This window comes from Lissotriton vulgaris, chromosome 2_1 (assembly GCF_964263255.1).
Source record: "Lissotriton vulgaris chromosome 2_1, aLisVul1.2, whole genome shotgun sequence".
NCBI lineage: Eukaryota > Metazoa > Chordata > Amphibia > Caudata > Salamandridae > Lissotriton > Lissotriton vulgaris.
This window is the reverse complement of record NC_141687.1, coordinates 286,237,447-286,252,255: the sequence shown is the minus strand read 5'-3', so window position 1 is coordinate 286,252,255 and position 14,809 is coordinate 286,237,447. Positions and strand designations below refer to the sequence as shown.

Sequence of the window (14,809 nt, the reverse complement as noted above, 5' to 3'; positions counted from 1 at the left end):
GAGGCTGTCTTCCTTTGATGTGTGTGTGGTGCTAGGAGGAATTCCACTGCTCATGCTAATGTTACCCCTGTTCTTTTAAAGAAGGCGTTACTGGTACAGCGTGTGTTTAATTGTGGTGTGTGATGTGTACTGTGCCTATCCAATATATATCGGAGGGAAGCTGACTACTCTTCCTCCGCTCTCCCCCCTCACCTCCCTGCACTGTGCTGTGTGTGAATAAAGCTTGCCATGCTAGTCTCGTGCAGTACCAGTTCTTTGTGTTGGAAAAAAAATGCGGGCTGCTGCTATACATGCTGTACTGGCGCAGTATATGAGAGAAGTGTTCTGTGTTGCTGCCATGATGTCAGTGGCCGATGGTGCTCTTTCAAAGTGGTGGGGCCCCAAATGCCTGCCCCAAACTCCACAGAGAAAGTCCCTTAATCCAGCCTGGCTTTCAATAACAGTAAGAAAGGGTTCTCCCACCTAAAAACATCATTTTGAAACAATGAGGCCAAATATTGTATTTACAGAACAATTATTTGAGAAATGTTCTGAAAAGCCATCGTTTCAATGAGGGCATTCAGAAAATATTTTTATTCCAGTATGTCCATGGTGTACCCTGGGAGTTTCATTGTCCCAGAAGTGCTGGGTTTTCAACCACCACATAAGATATTTCAGAAAATGGTTGAAAAATAGCATGTTTTGCACAATTTCCCTAAAAATTTCTAAATATCTACCTGTGTTATAGGCCATTCAGAAAGTTTCATTTTACATGGCTTATCATTTTAAATAGGATCTTTACTTCTACATTTCACTTCCCATCATCTTTGCATCCTTCCTGGCCCTTCGTAGAAGTCTCTGTCCTATGAAATGCGGCTAGTGTTATGACCGAGAATCACCTTTGGAAGGAGCAGGCTGAACATATTTTTATGATACAAATATTACAGTCTCAGGCCCTATAGGTAACAGAAATGTTCAGATTGTAAGACTAATACAGCAGTACCACTGTTGCTCAGTTTACACACATCCCATAGAAAGTTTGCATAGGAGACAAATTACAGCTATCTTACACTCTATTGTGTCACACCTCAGAAGTGACGATTGCTTAAAGATCCGCTGCAAAGATGTATTTATAAATGCAGTCGTTTTGGCCATAAATATCAGTTTTCAGATTTTGAATACATACACTCTTTACTATGAAATAAACCTTTTTATTATTTTTATTTTTATAAGTCTTTTTATTAACCATGCTCTTGAGACCATACACCACCAAGAAGTAACAAAAGTCCATATTTGGAGATATCACTACAGTGAGCAGTAACACAATAATGATGTAGCAACCAGAACAATCCATAATCCCCATCCCACCCACCACCACGTGGCACCTCCAAACCCTCTGTACTTCTGCTGTGACGCCCAAACTTTTTTCCATTTTTTTGCACACCCCCTACTTTTGTACACTGTTTCTTCGGCCCTTTGGCGCCAGTCCAGGCCTCGCTTCCAGTCCTCCAGCTGTGGGGGTGTCTTCGCCCCCCCAACCCCTTGCAATATTGCGCTTTGCAATTCCCGCAGCCAGGACCAACCATATTACTATATATCTAGACCAAGCAGTGTCTACTTTAATCATCAGCAAGAGCCACTTTGGCTCCATCGGGACCGTTTCCCCCACCACCTCAGACATAGTTTCAGTGACCCTCTTCCAAAAGTGACTTCTCTCCGGACATTCCCATAAGATATGGAAGAAAGTGCCCTCTTGTTGGCATCACCTAACTCACAGCGCAGTCTGAACCCGGCCCCATGCATACAAGTGTGTGCTGGGATAATATGTGCACTGTAGGATCTTTAGCTGCTCTAGCCTAAAACGTGAATAGATTGCAATCTCTCTAGGGCTCTGCAATGCATCCCGCCAGTCCTCCTCGTCTATGCTACTAAGGTCCCTGACCCAAGCTTCTCTAAGTGTAACTAGGGGGTCAGGTATATTGTTTGAGTTTGCGATAAATCGTGGGCGTTGGTTTCTCTGCGATAGGGTCTAGCAACAGCCTATCCTCCAGGGGGGAGTAATCAGGAAGAGGCGAGCCACTTTGTATATGTGGTCTTAGGGCATGTAAGAGTCTAACATGATTATATCACTGTGAGTGGTGGAGGTTGTACTCCTTTTGGAGATACTCAAAGGAGCGAGGGGAGTCCCCTTTCCAAATGTCCCCCATGTAGTTGATCCCAATCAGTTTCCACCCCTTAAAGCCAGTTAGGGCTGTCACCTTCTGCAGTTGGTCACCCAGCCACAACGGGGTCCTACCAGTCCATTTTACCCGCTTATCCCAAAAGTTTATTCTCCTCCCTCCAAACTGCAGTACTACCTTGGTGTGTTCAGGTCACCCCAGACACGACCTCCGGGCATACAGAAGGGGCTCACAGTTCCCACTGGGCATAACCGTCCTACCGACCCTGTATGCTGGCTCACTACTGTCCACATATACCAATCATTTACCACCTGGAGCTGCGAAGTCCAGTAGTATAACTTTACATCTTGTATCGCCAGGCCACCATCATACACTCCCCTGTGAAGCTTGTGCAACGCAATCCTCTGGGATAGTCCTTCCCACAAAAAGGTTCGGACCGCCTGCGCTATTCGTGTGAAGATGCCCGGGGGGGCCATGGTACAAATTTTTATTTAAAAATAATAAGATTGACCAAAACAGTCGTTCATCGTTTTCATGAAAAAAACTGTTTGCCATGAAATGCCAGCTTTATATTAGTAAGGTTTTGTCAAGACACAAAATAGTAACATTTACTGCTGCCACTCAAAGGTAGATTTTATCTTACATGATGAATATTCCCCATCTGTTGCCATTACCAACGGTACATTGGGAATTACAATGATTTTTTCCCAAGGCCAGGCTTATTTAAGATGATAAATTACATCGATGCCATAATATGCAAAGATTAAAATCTGTTAATACCCTAGGCTTCCTTTTTGATACCTACATCGCCTTCCTCTGATCAGTTGTGGTTCCTGCTGTATAGCAGGCCCTGATCCCCTCTAACAGTCTTATTGATTGGCCTGTAACAGTCATAGGGCAGTTGACTCTGTTGCAGTGTTGGTGGATAGTGTAGGGCCTCTAACATAGCCAGGCCCCATGCAACATAAGATTCACGGTGATTGGCTGTATCACAGACACTGTGCTGCTGATCATACTGTAAATTTGACGGATGGCCTGATCTGATATACAATGCCCTGCTGGAAGTAAATGACTGTTTAGAGAATGCCCCCTCCTTAAGTGTGAAGTATGGTGAAGTACTTTTGAAGGCTAGTACCAAGTACATTCCAGTCGCCAGAATTGCAGCAGACTCTATTGGGTAACAGTAGAGTAGCCACTGATGTAAACTTCACAAATTTTGTGCAGACGCGGCGGTTATGAGCATTGAAAGTGGCTTTTGCAGAGTGCCTCCGTTTTGTCTCATTGATTTGCATACGCATTAAGCTGAAATTTCAGAGAGCCAGCACCACAATTCATTTTATTATATTACATTTTTTTTGGATTGCCAAATCAAACGCACGTAAAACTGGGAACATAACATTAAAACTCATTAATATATCCAGGTGACTAATAGTGGGCATAGAAGATACATTGTTGCTCCTAGGTTTGTGGGATAGAATACCATGTTCCCACCACTGACCCAGAGGGTGAACTTTTGTGCTTTGTTCCAAACAGGTGAAAATGTCTGCTTTGAAACTAAGGACGTTTTTTTTTTTTTTTTTTTTAAGAGTTTGGAAGGAAATGAAAATCCTCCACTTTCCATAGTAAGCTCAAAATAAGTAGGGGAATAGACAGGCCTACTTTCCTCTGCCACACGGATCGTATTGCGTAATAAAAGCAGCCATTGGAGTGTACCTGAGTTTTTTCTAGAAAAAGGATTTTCAGTTTCCTCAAACCTAAATGGGTCCCTAAGAATTTTATTTTTTTACGTTTTTTTTTTTTTTTGTTTCAGATCGGTTTTATTTTCCAGACAAAAACACATAACACAGGTCTATTTGTTACACAGCGTTAAGTCTACAACCCTATACAGGGCCGTCCGCGTAACTGGACATTACACTGATGTTGTTAGGAATCAATGCAAAAAGCAAGCTTGTACACAGCGTTTCGTCTACAACCCCTGAGGGGCCAGCCGCATCGCATGATTTATAGTTTAATGCCTTCTGGACCTGTGATAAGGCAAGACCCCTGAGGTCTACTTCTATAACGAACAGGCAACCGGCCCAAAATCAACAGTCAGCCTAACAAGACCCAATAACCTGAGGAGTATCGGAGAGAGGAAACAAGAAAGAAGATGAAAAGAAAAGCAGGAAGTAGAAGAGGGAAGACAACACAGCAAGGCTAGGAGTGATGGGGAGAGGGAAAAAAGGCCAGGTCCAGCACCAATGCTGACGGGGTCTCAATGCAGGGGGGCAACTACGGGAGCAATCTACCAGGATCAGTAGGAACAATAGCGTCTTCAAAGAGGTGCAGCGTCCTGAGCTTGGTAGGCATGTGGCGCGCATGTTCCACAGCACAGAGATATTTAACCAGAGGTTGCCAAACAGCCTTAAAACGTGTGTCGCGTGCTTGCAGTCTCGCTGTGAAGAGCTCCATCGTGACGACATGCCATAAACGCACAAACCAGGCTGCGATTGGAGGGGCTTTGTTTTTTTCCAGTACAGGGCTATAAGCTGTTTGGCCGCTCCTAGCATTTGTAGCGCTAGAATCCAATCGCTCCGGGTGAGTGCCTTCAGGCTAGCAGATTTGATACATAGTAGGATTGTGCTCATGGCGTCAGGCAAAGGGAACCCCAATACCCCCTTGATGTGGCTAAGAACCTCTTTCCAGAATAGGGTCAACAATGGGCATGCTCACCAAATATGACTAAAGTCCCCAGATGCAGACTGGCACCTCCAACACAAAGGAGAGGATGTAGGAAACATCTTATGGAGACGCTGGGGCGTATAATACCATTGAGTCATGAGTTTATAGGCATTTTCCCGCTGTGAGATGCTACGATAGATTTTGGAGATATCCTGCCATAATCGACACCACTGCGAGGGCACAATGTTCGTGCCGGATGCCAACTGCCATTGATGTTGATATGGGTGAGAGGGTGGTGCCTTTGGGTGCTGCATAATCTGGTAAATCCGAGATATCAGCCCCTTCGATCCAACAAAAGAGCGGGCCAGCCGTTCGAAGTGGGTAAAGGCGCGTGTAGCCGCCTGATACATCTCCCCCTCGGACACCCAGTGCTGCAACTGGGCATATTGCAATCTCGCTTCCAATGGGACGCGGAACTCCTCCCTACATTGGGCAAAGGTCTTGAGTGTACCCCCCTCATATAGATCGCAAATCACCCTGCAGTCCCCTTGTGTCCATTTGGTAAAGGCACGCGTGCGATGGGCCGGCGGGAAGAACAGATTCCCCTCTATCTGGGTATGCGGTGAGGGAAATGTCGTGAGGCCTCTGCGCACAGCTACTTTATCCCATATCTCCAAAACCGTTCTTGTGGGTACCACTAAGTAGGCACTCCTAGAGCGTGCTGCCCGATGAAGCCATACAAGGTCCCAAATGGTTCGCCCGGTCACTGCCCGATCCATATGCAACCACCCCTTCTCGCTCTCCGTCACCCCCCACTCCACCACAAGTCGAAGGTGCGATGCCCAGTAGTAATCCACGAAATTGGGATAGGCCAGCCCCCCTCTATCACGTGGTGTCATAAGGAGCTTTTGAGAAAACCGAGGTCTCTTCCCGCCCCAGATAATTGTGAGGTCGCGTTGGAGGCCTCTTATATAATGTAGCGGGATAGGTGTGGGGAGGCATTGAAATAGATATAGAATTTTAGGGAGGATCGACATCTTGATGGCATTGATTCTGCCCAGCCACTATAATACCAGGGGCTTCCACCTCCATGAGTCTTCAAGGACCGCCCTCCGACATTCCCGCCAATTTACTTGTGTCCATGTGTCCAAAGAGGGAGTCCACTGGAGGCCGAGATAGCGAATATGTTGGGAGGCCCATTGGTACGGCACAAGTTTCACCAGGAGGGGAATCTCCTCCTTCGGAATGGTGATATTAAGGGCCCAGGATTTGTCATGTTTGATCTTAAGGCCTGAGGCCCGCTCAAAAAGGCACAGTGCTGGGTGCAGTGCAGGGAGGGACACCTGAAGACGCGTTAGAGTGAGGATAAGATCATCCCCAAACAACGCGACCTTATTCTCACATCCACCAAGGGGGATTCCATGGATATCAGGTGCCTGACGGATCATCTCCGCTAGGAGTTCTACTACAAGGGCAAATAACAAAGATGAGAGGGGGAACCCCTGCCTAGTACCCCTATGGATGGAGAACGGCACCATGAGTTGCCCATTAACCCGAATCCTGGCCTGCGGGGTAAGATATGGTGCCATGATCCTAGTGATCATATTCTGACCTAGCCCAATTTTCTGCAGAATCGCCTAAAGAAAGGTCTAATCCACCCGATCGAATGCCTTTTCCGCATCTAGCGACAGGAGGCAGGCCGGCAGCCCCCAATGGTGTGCTTTCCCCACTAGATGTGCAATTTTACGCACGTTATCCACCCCTTGCCGGTTGCGGATGGAGCCGACCTGGTCCTGTTCCACGAGACCCGGCATGTAGGGATCTAGGCGTTTTGCTAGCAGTTTGGTGTAAATTTTAAGGTCAGTATTTAACAAGGCTCTGGGGCGGTAGGACGCACAGAGCGTGGGATCCTTCCCAGGCTTCAGGATCAGTGCTATCTCCGCCATACCATATCGGATGACGGTCCTTCTGTATAAGTGAAAGAATTGTACAGTCTCAGAAGGTGGGGCCGAAGCTGTGACTGGAACATGCGATAGAAGGACCGGGGTAGGCCATCCGGCCCGGTGTCTTCCCAAGGGAGAGATCCCTCACGGCTGCTGTTACCTCATCTTGGGTGATAGGGCCTTCTAGGGTCTTTGCGTAATGTGGGTGTAACGGCGTCCCTGTATATCTACTCAAAATGTCCGCCACCACATCCGGGGATGGTGTCTCCTGCTTATACAATGCAGTATAGTAGGCCCGAAACGCTTCGCAACTATCCCTCTCCGAGGTAGCCATCGTCCCGTCCGTCAGCTGAACATTGGCTATATGAGCCTTGGCCGCATGCGCCCTTAGTCGCCTCGCCAGCAGCCTGCCCACCTTGTCCCCTCCCTCAAAATACTGCTGCTTCAATACCAGCAAAGATTTTTCTGCCCTGTTGGTGCGCAAGAGCCGTAGCTGCCCTCTAAGGATGGCGAGCCGCCGCCTAGATACCAGTGAAGTGTGATCCTGGTCCCGTTGCTCAGCTCGCTTTATGTCCTTCGCCAGGCTATCCTCCAGAGTCCGAGCCTCACGCGCCCGTGCAATCGAGAGAGTGGTAATATGACCCCGGAATGTGGCCTTGAAGGCATCACACACCATGGGAAAGGGCGTCTCTGGTAGATCATTACTAGCAAAGTAAGAGTCAATGGCAGCCCGAATGCTTTCTACGTCGGCTGCATCCTGGAGAATACTCTGCGGCAGGCACCACCTCACCTCTCGGGCAGGGCAAGCAGCCGGGTCCTGCAGGAGCAGCTCAACATGGGCATGCTCAGAAAGCGAAATATCAGACATGGAGGCTCCCAGCATGTCCCATATCAGAGCGTGCAAAATAAATAAATAGTCAATACTGGAGTACGTGCGGTGAACGTGAGAGTAGAACAAGTAATCCCTCAGCCCCGGGGAGTGATAGCGCCATGTATCCATCAGCCCCAAGTCTGTTATCCGCGTGCGTAGCGCTGAGGACATGGCCCCTGTTCCCCTGAACGAGGCATCACTGCAATCCACTTCCGGGTCCCAAACTAAATTAAATTCCCCCCCAATATCAGTGAGGGGTCGCCTTGCGGGACTTGCTCTCTCAGGAGTGTCCGGAGGTACCTATCCTGCAACTGGTTGGGTGCATATACATTACACAGAGTGAAAAGGAGCCTCCCAATCCCCACATTTACTTTAAGAAAGCGCACATCCCTGCTCCTAAAGGGTTTGGCTTCCCCCCGCCTGATGCCATTCCTGCACAGTATCTCCACACCCACTGCTATGGTGTCTGCAGCGGTCCAAAATTGGAGAGGGTATTTAGGGTGTGCCATGCGCCTCACATCAGCTTGCAAAAGATGGGTTTCCTGAAAAAAATATGGTGTCGGAGCTGTGCTGGAGGAGATAACGCCACGTGTGCCTCCGTTTATTGGGGGAGTTCAGGCCCTTGACGTTAAGTGTTAAGACCTTTAAGGGACTAGGCAAGTTCGCAGTCATGTTAAAGTCCAAACGGGCCCCGCCCACGCCCTCCTATTCTACCCCCTCAAACATATAGACGCTGGGGAATCCATCCACCCCAACCCGCACAAAGCGCCGCAGCTGCAGGACCCCCCACCCGACGCCCACAGAAAAGGCGAAAGAGAAGGAGAAGGAAACCAGTAAGAAGCAAGAGGAAAGAGAGAGGATCAAGAAACCCAAAGGTGGCCAACTGGGCCACACAGCAGTGGATATCCACAATGGTCAACGGGGCCACACTATTCTGTCCCAGTCGCAGGGCATCCTAAACCCCAGGGTTCGGATACACTCAGGGATGTTACTCCCTTAGGAACAGTCCGGGGTAGGTCTGCAGTAATCTCCAACGTCATCTAGCGGGAAGGTCCCAGTGCCCCCTACCCCACTGGCCGGGAGCTGGTGTGTAGATTAAGGCATCGCAACAGACAGCAAACCCAGGGAGGAGAGTACATTTTCAACAGAGATGTGTTTCCTAATACTTTGCAGATATCTGCTCAACTGTTCATGGAGTCGAGGGGCGCCAAGCGGGACCGTGCCGATTCCCCCTTCAAGGGATTGAATATGCGCGATGATGTCTTGCTTGGCCTGCGAGGCAGACTGCTCATTAATGGGAGGTGAACTTCTGTGGCGGTGGACAGTAGTCCAAGAGGGCTTGGCTGGAATCCGTTCCCGCCGCCGCGGGCGAGAAGGGCTTGTCGGCGGCGACGCTGGCAGACGAAGCAGCTGTGCCCCCTCCGTATCACTTTTCACTTGGCCTCCCATTGGAAATTGAGGGCGAAAGGGTGGCCCCATTGGTAGGAGATGCCCATGGTCCTCAGCTTCTCGGTCACTGGCTTGAAGGCCCGTCGTCTTGGCAAGGTGTTGGGCGCCAAGTCTTGGAAGATCTGTATCTTGTGTCCCTCGTAGCTGAGATCCAGCTTGTCCCGTGCCGCCCTTAGACTGGCCTCCTTCTCGGTAAAAAAGTGGACCCTTGTCAAGATGTCTGGGAGGAGCCCCGGCCTCCCCGCGGGCCTGGAGACCCGGTGGGCTCGATCCAAAGCCGGCAGAGAAGCGTCTTCATCCCCCCAGACCTCATGGAGGAGTTGCGCCACATAGGTCAAGATGTCCTTCCCCTCCGCACCGAGAGGAACCCCCTGGATGCGAAGGTTGTTCCTGTGACTCCGTTTCTCCAAATCCTTCTGTTTTACTTGTAGTTCTATGTTTTGCTCCTCTAACGCTGCGAGGCGTTGCCACAATTGTTCCTGGTCTTCCGTGCGGGCATCCACTGTCTTCTGCAGCCCATCTACCCGATCTCCCAATTCAGTAACCTCCTTCCGGAGTTCCCGCATGCAGGAGTGCACCTCGGAGCGTAGGGAACCAATTTCCATCATGAGTTCTGACATGAAAGAGGTCATCAACGCCTGGGTCACCGGCGTCGAGTCTCCGGCAGTCTGCAGTGGCCTCTCAGTGGGAGCCGACGTCCCCGCCTTGCCCCACATCGCCACAACAGAGTTGTTCCTGAGGGCCGCAGCTGGGTCGACCTTGGCCCCTGTGGAACGCGTCATCGCCAGCTCTGAAGCATTTCGTTGACAGCCAGGCAGCACGTTCTCTCTAAGCCAGGTGCAATGTACCTAAAGAGGTCAGCCTCCCAATCCCCGCCGCTGTGATTCCTGTCTGGCAATGTTCAAGGTTTCAACCTAAGAATAGTAGGCTTAAGGGCCGCCTCTCAACTCCCAACCCGCCAGGTCGCAAGTGCTACCTCACTAAAGGCCACTACCTGCCCATCCTCTCCACACCTGGGTCCATGGGCAATGTTGCAGCTGCTGGGTGGCCCACCGCCCCGGGTCAGTGAATTCGAGTGACCGCCAGTGAGTTTCCCAGCTCTTTAAAACAAACTACATGTACCACTCCTGCAACAGGTAATCCAGGAGCTCACTAGGGCCAAGGAGACTGTTCAACCTAATCAGTGTACCGCACTACCCAGCCGCTCCTCCTTTTCTCTCCCCCGCCTTGGTAGATTTGCCCTGGTCTTCCCCTTCTTCAACCTAGGCATTGTGGTGGATCTCCCAGGCCCTGTCAGTGCCAGAGCAAGCCACCCAGTGTTCCCAGTCCACCTCACTTAGCGGCTCCAAAATGACGCTATGCACTCCCGAAGCGATGTGTCCCCTCCCCTGGCACACGGAAGCAGAGGAACAGCAGGTAGTGCAGGTCCCCCAGCTGCAGCAGCGCGGAGAAACCAATGGTCTAGAGCCACTATGCGGGGCGAAGTCCAAAATGGAGGGGGTGCGCTTGCCTCACTTTGCCCCTCGCTGGTCGCTCCTAGCTTCAGCCGCGCCACCCCCTGCTCGCAAGTCTCTGAGGGCAAAGTCCAAAGTGCGCTTACCCTCCTTCAGCTAGCCAAGGCGGGGTAGGGTGCAGGCCATCATTGCGCTGATGGTGAATGCCTAGTGACTCTAGGCCGCCCCGCACGGCAGCCTCAAAATGTGGGCCTAGACTTCTGCTGTGGGGTTCTCCCTCCCAACCCCCTCCCCCGTCCCCCCCTCTCGTCACTCAGCAGCCGATCATCATCGGCCGCCCGCGGCACTCTGAGCCCCCCAGGCAGTGGTACAGCGGAGGGCGGAGACCTCGAATATGACACAGGTCCCCAGGGGCGGCAGCGCGCAGAGTCCCGTGTCCCCAGGCCGCTCAACGCGGGGAGACAAAATGGCAGGGAAGCGCGCGCCCAGTCTCGCCACTCACCTGTAGTCTCCTCAAGTGCTCACCACCGGCTGCGGGGCCCAACAGATCCAGGAGACAGTGTCCGCCGGCCCTGCAATCGGGAGCCCCACCGCTGATACCTCTCCGCAAGCTCCGCAGGGCCAGCTCAATGCAGCCGCTCTGTGTCCCCTCCGGCAGCCCCAACGCGGGTCGCCGAAGTCACCAGCGGACTGCCGGCCGGCACGTCCGCTGTCACCTCCTCCGGCAGCCCCGACGAGCAAGGTCCCCTCCACCACCGCTCTGCTCGGCCCTCCACTCGTCGGGGCCAGGGGTGTTCCACCAGTCCTCAGGGGGCCGCCTCCAAGAGCTTTATCCGGCCTCTACCTCCCGGCCCAACACCTCTCCGCAGGCCACAGAATCTCCGCAAGAGCCGGAGGGACGATGTCGGCGTCACAGTCACAGGCCCCCCGGTTGTCACCGGCCTGGACTCCACTGTCGCCTCCCCGCCTCCTCCGATGCGGCATTGCTCCCCGGTTCAGGGACACGTGGAACTCCAGGGGCCGGCAAGTTGCAGGGCAGGCTCCAATACTGGGGCCTCAAGATGGCGGCCTTCGCCTCTGGGCCTCTAACCACCTTCCGTCGTCCTCCCGGGGAAACGCTGCAGGCCGAAAGTCCGCTTCACAGCAGATGCCCCTGGTCGTTGCGGACAACATCCATTCCCGGGTATTAATTTCAGCACCCCAGCTCCGCTCTAATAGCTGATAATGGTGAAGGATTACCGGAACTCCCCAGAGACATGTCTCACCGCATCACTGGTAAGACCACGCCCCTCCCTAAGAATTTTATGCTAATCTAGTCTACGCATAGTCTATAGCTGATCTTTTTGCCTGTAAATTAAAAATAGTAGTGCCTTCTTGTTTGAAAAGAGAGCTTCTCTTATGGAGGTCCCACTCCTCAAAGCATGGTTTATGAATTTCCCATTAGCGAGAGCACTCTGCACCACATTTGAATGTGGTACAGGTTACCATCTGACATCCGTATGTTATAAAATCTCTGAATCTGGAAGGTTAATAGCACCACTTTGTCTTTTTAAAAAATATATATATATTCGAGGTATATGGTTTTATTTGGCAAATTCAGCCATAAAAAAGCCACACTACAACATACAATTAAAATGTGCATTATACAAACAGTGCAACCATAGAAATTGTATAAAACTCGATGAAATCCTAGTAAAATATACATTCGGAGCTGTGCCACTCTTTAAATGAGCTCTTAATTCATCGCCAAATAGGAAAAGGATCACATATACATTAAATATACATTTCTACGTCCATACGGACTTCCAAGGGTCAAAATATTCCCAGGTCATGGGTAAAGTGTTATTTACCGCTTTCAAATTATATTACTAATTCATTCAGCGACTCCTAAAAATCTTCCCATTGCACGTCACATTTAAAAAAAATCTCATATTTATCAATAGACTAAGTGCTTGATCCCTACGATCAGATTTATAGACAATAAAAAGAGGTTTTAAATATTTTTTCCGTTCTTCTAGGAACCACAAACAATCCATCAAAATATGTGGGTCACTACTTTTTACTTGTAATCCACATGTGCACAAACCCTATTCATTATTCATTGCAGATGTTATCTTCCAATCAGTGTTAATGGATTCAGCCCAACTCTAAATTTCAATATTGTATTTCTAAGCTTCGGGTTAGGCATGGCCTCGATATAGGGGCACATATGATCATTAGGCCACCCGTTTACTAAGAATTTGGTGGAAGATTTGCTCCCCAAGAAACAAATCTTCGTCTCGGGCCTTAGTGTTAATTATAGCACAGAGCACCTGCTTGGGAATCTGCTGCCCTGATTTCCATTGATCTGGTTCTAACGAAAGTTTAGCACATAACTTGTCTAACTTATGCCTAGCTTGGGACGCCCAGCTCATTTCACTTTCCTCTATTTCTCTTTTACAAAGGTTAGATATTTTGAGGGGCCCTTCTCTATTCATTCTCTGCTAGAAGTTCAGTGACGCTTGCATTCTCTGAAAAGTCCAGGCTGTAAGTTGACATTCCACTCTCACAGCCTGTATGTATCATAGTTGACGGAGGGAGTGCAAGGAGCTGTTTCACGCATTTAGCCTCCTCTAAATTCCAATCCAATTTGCCACCCAAGAATAAAACCTCTACACTATATTGGAATTGCGGGCTGACCATTGCATTAAAAGTTGATAGGATTAGCCGTAGGGAAGGGGCTCTTTACTTCTGCTTACATTGTTTATGGCCCCCTACTATAGAGAGAGCTCTTGATTTTAATGACTGTATGTGATCCCTCCAATTTAACTTGCTGTCGAACCACATATCCAAATATTTAGATTTGTCCACTTCCTCGGCTCTAACCTCTCCTAGTTTCCAATAAAAAGAACTTTCTTTTACCCAGTACCATTATTTTAGTCTTTTCTAGGTTAACCATGAGGCGTTTTTTTAGACAATCGTAAAAAAAGTGTCCAGTTCTTTTGCAAACCCAACTCTTTCATGTCTGTTATCACTAAATCATCAGTGCATAGCAGACATGATATGTGCTCCCCCCTGCTAATTAGGGCTTAATCCACTAGCTTTACTCAGTAAATTTGGCAAGTCGGAAAGGAACAAAGAAAATAACAGTTGGGCCAAAACACAGCCCTGATGCAGTCCATTCTTTATCAGAATTTTCTTAGATAAGGTTCCAAGGGTATCTAAGATTACTCTTGCCCAATTCGGTGAACGCATTTCCTGTATTAATGAGATTACTGTCTTGGAGATTCCCACCTTTGCCAGCATAATCCACAGTAGACTACGATCTACTGAGTCGAAGGCGGCTCCGAAATCAACAAAGCAGCAGAACAGATTGCCTCGTATTTCCAGTGCCTTTTTTGCCATTGCCCATAAACTAAGGCAGGTATGTATGGTTGAGTGTCCCTCTTTGAACCCACCTTGCTCTATTGGTATCAAATTATACTGTTCTACCCAGGATTTCAGTACGCCTAACAATATCTTTGAGAATACTGTCTCCCCCACATCCAGCAAGTTTATAAGATGATAATTCTTGGGCAGTGTGGCATAATTGCTGGTAGGTTATCTGGCTCTGTGGCTTTAGTTAATTTTAATGATCGGATGTTTTATTTTATATTTTGCTTATTTCCAAGGCCGTCTTCATCCTCTTAACATTATGCAAATGACTCAGATGGTTAACCCAATCATCTTCTCCCACTAAACATCGCACTGCCCCATGTACATTTCCTTCTTTTACCAATGCCAGAATAATCTTGTTATTTGTGTTTATCACTTCTAACATTGTTTACCAGTTTTTGGACATATATTCTATTTTCCTTTCTCCCAACCTATTTTTATGCATAGGTTTTGGCACTCTGAGGCTCTCCATTGTTTCCTTTAATCTGTTTTTTTCTTAAATGTCTTTCCCATTTTTTGGACCCTCAATTTTAGATTCCTACACATTATTAAACCAACCATTTGTTCTCTCTTTTTTCTTGGGTGCGGATCCTCATTTTACTTGTATCCTTAGCCAATTTTCCACCTGCTCAATTACCTGATCGTACCATGTTATAATTTTATCTCTTTGCTCCAGATTACTCATAGACGTATAATTATCAGATTATTGACCAATTTCAATTTCAGGCTGTCCTCGGTTATACGGTTGGTTATATGTCCAGGGTGTTCTATCTGTAAGGGGGCCACTGTTTCCCTTTTCGACTCTTGTTCTATCCTAATTAATAATTGTAGAGGCCAGTGGTCACTACCTTCGCTCTG

The 14,809-nt window shown here is 48.9% G+C and overlaps 1 protein-coding gene across 9 annotated transcripts in view; it reads left to right on the top strand.

The window, feature by feature from the left end:
- VMP1 (vacuole membrane protein 1) overlaps positions 1 to 14,809 on the top strand; it is an 864,072-nt gene that overhangs the window by 117,638 nt on the left and 731,625 nt on the right. The window lies entirely within an intron of this gene.